This window comes from Drosophila bipectinata, unplaced genomic scaffold (assembly GCF_030179905.1).
Source record: "Drosophila bipectinata strain 14024-0381.07 unplaced genomic scaffold, DbipHiC1v2 scaffold_138, whole genome shotgun sequence".
In the NCBI taxonomy this organism is placed as follows: domain Eukaryota; kingdom Metazoa; phylum Arthropoda; class Insecta; order Diptera; family Drosophilidae; genus Drosophila; species Drosophila bipectinata.
Genome location: NW_027222776.1, coordinates 35,001 through 42,500, shown reverse-complemented (window position 1 = coordinate 42,500; position 7,500 = coordinate 35,001). Strand labels below are relative to the sequence as shown.

Sequence of the window (7,500 nt, the reverse complement as noted above, 5' to 3'; positions counted from 1 at the left end):
GTGCAGCACTAAGTGGGTGGTAAACTCCATCTAAAACTAAATATAACCATGAGACCGATAGTAAACAAGTACCGTGAGGGAAAGTTGAAAAGAACTCTGAATAGAGAGTTAAATAGTACGTGAAACTGCTTAGAGGTTAAGCCCGATGAACCTGAATATCCATTATGGAAAATTCATCATTAAAGTTATAATATTTAAATAATATTATAGAAATAGTGTGCATTTTTTCCATATAAGGACATTGTAATCTATTAACATATATAATTTATCATAAAATATGACTTATAGTTTATTCAAATTATTATGCTTGCATTTTAACATAGGATAAATGTCATTAATTTGATAAAGTGTTGATAGATTAATAAGAATACAGTGCGTTAATTTTTCGGAATTATATAATGGCATAATTATCATTGATTTTTGTGTTTATTATATGCACTTGTATGATTAACAATGCGAAAGATTCAGGATACCTTCGGGACCCGTCTTGAAACACGGACCAAGGAGTCTAACATATGTGCAAGTTATTGGGATATAAACCTAATAGCGTAATTAACTTGACTATTAATGGGATTAGTTTTTTAACTATTTTATAGTTAATTAACACAATCCCGGGGCGTTCTATATAGTTATGTATAATAATATTTATATTATTTATGCCTCTAACTGGAACGTACCTTGAGCAGATATGCTGTGACCCGAAAGATGGTGAACTATACTTGATCAGGTTGAAGTCAGGGGAAACCCTGATGGAAGACCGAAACAGTTCTGACGTGCAAATCGATTGTCAGAATTGAGTATAGGGGCGAAAGACCAATCGAACCATCTAGTAGCTGGTTCCTTCCGAAGTTTCCCTCAGGATAGCTGGTGCATTTTAATGTTATATAAAATAATCTTATCTGGTAAAGCGAATGATTAGAGGCCTTAGGGTCGAAACGATCTTAACCTATTCTCAAACTTTAAATGGGTAAGAACCTTAACTTTCTTGATATGAAGTTTAAGGTTATGATATAATGTGCCCAGTGGGCCACTTTTGGTAAGCAGAACTGGCGCTGTGGGATGAACCAAACGTAATGTTACGGTGCCCAAATTAACAACTCATGCAGAAACCATGAAAGGCGTTGGTTGCTTAAAACAGCAGGACGGTGATCATGGAAGTCGAAATCCGCTAAGGAGTGTGTAACAACTCACCTGCCGAAGCAACTAGCCCTTAAAATGGATGGCGCTTAAGTTGTATACCTATACATTACCGCTAAAGTAGATGATTTATATTACTTGTAATATAAATTTTGAAACTTTAGTGAGTAGGAAGGTACAATGGTATGCGTAGAAGTGTTTGGCGTAAGCCTGCATGGAGCTGCTATTGGTACAGATCTTGGTGGTAGTAGCAAATAATCGAATGAGACCTTGGAGGACTGAAGTGGAGAAGGGTTTCGTGTGAACAGTGGTTGATCACGAGTTAGTCGGTCCTAAGTTCAAGGCGAAAGCCGAAAATTTTCAAGTAAAAATAAATATTACAATTATTGTGAAAATTATATACTTGAATAATTTTGAACGAAAGGGAATACGGTTCCAATTCCGTAACCTGTTGAGTATCCGTTTGTTATTAAATATGGGCCTCGTGCTCATCCTGGCAACAGGAACGACCATAAAGAAGCCGTCGAGAGATATCGGAAGAGTTTTCTTTTCTGTTTTATAGTCGTACTACCATGGAAGTCTTTCGCAGAGAGATATGGTAGATGGGCTAGAAGAGCATGACATATACTGTTGTGTCGATATTTTCTCCTCGGACCTTGAAAATTTATGGTGGGGATACGCAAACTTCTCAACAGGCCGTACCAATATCCGCAGCTGGTCTCCAAGGTGAAGAGTCTCTAGTCGATAGAATAATGTAGGTAAGGGAAGTCGGCAAATTAGATCCGTAACTTCGGGATAAGGATTGGCTCTGAAGATTGAGATAGTCGGGCTTGATTGGGAAACAATAATATGGTTTATGTGCTCGTTCTGGGTAAATAGAGTTATAATCATTTATGGTTGTAACTTGTTCCCCGGATAGTTTAGTTACGTATCCAATTGTGGAACTTTCTTGCTAAAATTTTTAAGAATACTAGTTGGGTCAAACCAATTAGTTCTTATTAATTATAACGATTATCAATTAACAATCAATTCAGAACTGGCACGGACTTGGGGAATCCGACTGTCTAATTAAAACAAAGCATTGTGATGGCCCTAGCGGGTGTTGACACAATGTGATTTCTGCCCAGTGCTCTGAATGTCAAAGTGAAGAAATTCAAGTAAGCGCGGGTCAACGGCGGGAGTAACTATGACTCTCTTAAGGTAGCCAAATGCCTCGTCATCTAATTAGTGACGCGCATGAATGGATTAACGAGATTCCTTCTGTCCCTATCTACTATCTAGCGAAACCACAGCCAAGGGAACGGGCTTGGAATAATTAGCGGGGAAAGAAGACCCTTTTGAGCTTGACTCTAATCTGGCAGTGTAAGGAGACATAAGAGGTGTAGAATAAGTGGGAGATATTAGACTTCGGTTTGGTATCGACAATGAAATACCACTACTCTTATTGTTTCCTTACTTACTTGATTAAATGGAACGTGTATCATTTCCTAGCCATTATACGGATATATTTATTATATCTTATGGTATTGGGTTTTGATGCAAGCTTCTTGATCAAAGTATCACGAGTTTGTTATATAATCGCAAACAAATTCTTTAATGAGAGATGCATTCATGTATTATCGATTTGAAAATTTGGTATAACTCCAATTACTCAGGTATGATCCAATTCAAGGACATTGCCAGGTAGGGAGTTTGACTGGGGCGGTACATCTCTCAAATAATAACGGAGGTGTCCCAAGGCCAGCTCAGTGCGGACAGAAACCACACATAGAGCAAAAGGGCAAATGCTGACTTGATCTCGGTGTTCAGTACACACAGGGACAGCAAAAGCTCGGCCTATCGATCCTTTTGGTTTAAAGAGTTTTTAACAAGAGGTGTCAGAAAAGTTACCATAGGGATAACTGGCTTGTGGCGGCCAAGCGTTCATAGCGACGTCGCTTTTTGATCCTTCGATGTCGGCTCTTCCTATCATTGTGAAGCAAAATTCACCAAGCGTTGGATTGTTCACCCATGCAAGGGAACGTGAGCTGGGTTTAGACCGTCGTGAGACAGGTTAGTTTTACCCTACTAATGACAAAACGTTGTTGCGACAGCATTCCTGCGTAGTACGAGAGGAACCGCAGGTACGGACCAATGGCACAATACTTGTTCGAGCGAACAGTGGTATGACGCTACGTCCGTTGGATTATGCCTGAACGCCTCTAAGGTCGTATCCGTGCTGGACTGCAATGATAAATAAGGGGCAATTTGCATTGTATGGCTTCTAAACCATTTAAAGTTTATTATTTATATTTTAAACGACAATGGATGTGATGCCAATGTAATTTGTAACATAGTAAATTGGGAGGATCTTTGATCACCTGATGCCATGCTAGTTACATATGAAAACATTATTTAATACAATGACAAAGCCTAGAATCAATTGTAAACGACTTTTGTAACGGGCAAGGTGTTGTAAGTGGTTGAGCAGCTGCCATACTGCGATCCACTGAAGCTTATCCTTTGCTTGATGATTCGAAATATAAAAAAAATGTAAATATGCATGTGTAAATATGTATATTTAGTATAAAAAATCTTTATATGCTATATCTAAGAAAGCATATAAGGATTTATCACGGGTTGTCCACGTTTCCCTACTAATTGTGGCCTACTAACTGTTTCGTCATCTTATTAGTGACGTGAAAAATGAAAATAATATTTTTCATTTATATTGTTATAAGTCTTAAACCTTATAACGGCGGAAGATGAATTACTTTCGTTTAGGTAGCCAAATGCCTCGTCATCTTATTAGTGACGTGAAAAATGAAAATAATATTTTTCATTTATATTGTTATAAGTCTTAAACCTTATAACGGCGGAAGATGAATTACTTTCGTTTAGGTAGCCAAATGCCTCGTCATCTTATTAGTGACGTGAAAAATGAAAATAATATTTTTCATTTATATTGTTATAAGTCTTAAACCTTAAGACGGCGGGAGTTGAATTACTTTCGCATAGGTAGCCAAATGCCTCGTCATCTTATTAGTGACGCGCATGATTCAATTCAAGAGATTCCTTCTGTCCCTATTTAAAACCTCACGGATATTAAAAATATTAAACATATATTGTTATAAGTCTTAAACCTTAAGACGGCGGGAGTTGAATTACTTTCGCATAGGTAGCCAAATGCCTCGTCATCTTATTAGTGACGCGCATGATTCAATTCAAGAGATTCCTTCTGTCCCTATTTAAAAACTCACGAATATTAAAAATATTAAAAATATTTTCATATGGATATGCAATCGTATGGATATCCAAATATGTGTGGGAAAGTCGTACTTCCTATACGATAAATGACCGGATTGACGAAACCGTGTTCAAAAAGGTATATAGGGTAGGTGGTGTTCGGCCTACCAATATAATATTAAAATAATATTATATTAAACAGAAGATCGCCAGTATTAATATATAAGCATATGGTTATGAATACATATGCATATAACATATATGAAAATATATGAATATATAAAAAAAAATATATATGAATATGAAAATATTTATATGTATATGGAATATATGGTAGGTGATGATGTTAGCCTACCATATAATATATAATATAATAATTTAATTATATTATATTAAATATGGAAATATTAAAAATATATTAAAAATATTAAAAATATTTTCATATGGATATGCAATCGTATGGATATCCAAATATGTGTGGGAAAGTCATACTTCCCATACAATAAATGACCGGATTGACGAAACCGTGTTCAAAAAGGTATATAGGGTAGGTGGTGTTCAGCCTGCCAATATAATATTAAAATAATATTATATTAAACAGAAGACCGCCAGTATTAATATATGAGCATATGGTTATGAATACATATGCATATAACATATATGAAAATATATGAATATAAAAAAATATATATGGATATGAAAATATTTATATGTATATGAAATATATGGTAGGTGATGGTGATAGCCTACCATATAATATATAATATAATAATTTAATTATATTATATTAAATATGGAAATATTAAAAATATATTAAAAATATTAAAAATATTTTCATATGGATATGCAATCGTATGGATATCCAAATATGTGTGGGAAAGTCATACTTCCCATACAATAAATGACCGGATTGACGAAACCGTGTTCAAAAAGGTATATAGGGTAGGTGGTGTTCGGCCTACCAATATAATATTAAAATAATATTATATTAAACAGAAGACCGCCAGTATTAATATATGAGCATATGGTTATGAATACATATGCATATAACATATATGAAAATATATGAATATAAAAAAATATATATGGATATGAAAATATTTATATGTATATGAAATATATGGTAGGTGATGGTGATAGCCTACCATATAATATATAATATAATAATTTAATTATATTATATTAAATATGGAAATATTAAAAATATATTAAAAATATTAAAAATATTTTCATATGGATATGCAATCGTATGGATATCCAAATATGTGTGGGAAAGTCATACTTCCCATACAATAAATGACCGGATTGACGAAACCGTGTTCAAAAAGGTATATAGGGTAGGTGGTGTTCAGCCTGCCAATATAATATTAAAATAATATTATATTAAACAGAAGACCGCCAGTATTAATATATAAGCATATGGTTATGAATACATATGCATATAACATATATGAAAATATATGAATATAAAAAAATATATATGGATATGAAAATATTTATATGTATATGAAATATATGGTAGGTGATGGTGATAGCCTACCATATAATATATAATATAATAATTTAATTATATTATATTAAATATGGAAATATTAAAAATATATTAAAAATATTAAAAATATTTTCATATGGATATGCAATCGTATGGATATCCAAATATGTGTGGGAAAGTCATACTTCCCATACAATAAATGACCGGATTGACGAAACCGTGTTCAAAAAGGTATATAGGGTAGGTGGTGTTCGGCCTACCAATATAATATTAAAATAATATTATATTAAACAGAAGACCGCCAGTATTAATATATGAGCATATGGTTATGAATACATATGCATATAACATATATGAAAATATATGAATATAAAAAAATATATATGGATATGAAAATAATTATATGTATATGAAATATATGGTAGGTGATGAGGATAGCCTACCATATAATATATAATATAATAATTTAATTATATTATATTAAATATGGAAATATTAAAAATATATTAAAAATATTAAAAATATTTTCATATGGATATGCAATCGTATGGATATCCAAATATGTGTGGGAAAGTCATACTTCCCATACAATAAATGACCGGATTGACGAAACCGTGTTCAAAAAGGTATATAGGGTAGGTGGTGTTCAGCCTGCCAATATAATATTAAAATAATATTATATTAAACAGAAGACCGCCAGTATTAATATATAAGCATATGGTTATGAATACATATGCATATAACATATATGAAAATATATGAATATAAAAAAATATATATGGATATGAAAATATTTATATTTATATGAAATATATGGTAGGTGATGGTGATAGCCTACCATATAATATATAATATAATAATTTAATTATATTATATTAAATATGGAAATATTAAAAATATATTAAAAATATTAAAAATATTTTCATATGGATATGCAATCGTATGGATATCCAAATATGTGTGGGAAAGTCATACTTCCCATACAATAAATGACCGGATTGACGAAACCGTGTTCAAAAAGGTATATAGGGTAGGTGGTGTTCAGCCTGCCAATATAATATTAAAATAATATTATATTAAACAGAAGACCGCCAGTATTAATATATAAGCATATGGTTATGAATACATATGCATATAACATATATGAAAATATATGAATATAAAAAAATATATATGGATATGAAAATATTTATATGTATATGAAATATATGGTAGGTGATGGTGATAGCCTACCATATAATATATAATATAATAATTTAATTATATTATATTAAATATGGAAATATTAAAAATATATTAAAAATATTAAAAATATTTTCATATGGATATGCAATCGTATGGATATCCAAATATGTGTGGGAAAGTCATACTTCCCATACAATAAATGACCGGATTGACGAAACCGTGTTCAAAAAGGTATATAGGGTAGGTGGTGTTCGGCCTACCAATATAATATTAAAATAATATTATATTAAACAGAAGACCGCCAGTATTAATATATGAGCATATGGTTATGAATACATATGCATATAACATATATGAAAATATATGAATATAAAAAAATATATATGGATATGAAAATATTTATATGTATATGAAATATATGGTAGGTGATGGTGATAGCCTACCATATAATATATAATATA

At 31.9% G+C, this 7,500-nt stretch overlaps 1 non-coding gene across 1 annotated transcript in view; it reads left to right on the top strand.

Annotated features, from left to right (window-relative positions):
• Nucleotides 1–3,655, top strand: part of LOC138926967 (large subunit ribosomal RNA) — a 3,950-nt gene extending 295 nt beyond the window's left edge. The window contains exon 1 of the ribosomal RNA XR_011443620.1: nucleotides 1–3,655. This exon is cut by the window's left edge and continues 295 nt beyond it. This is a non-coding gene — a ribosomal RNA (large subunit ribosomal RNA).
• Nucleotides 3,656–7,500: the final 3,845 nt, after the last annotated feature.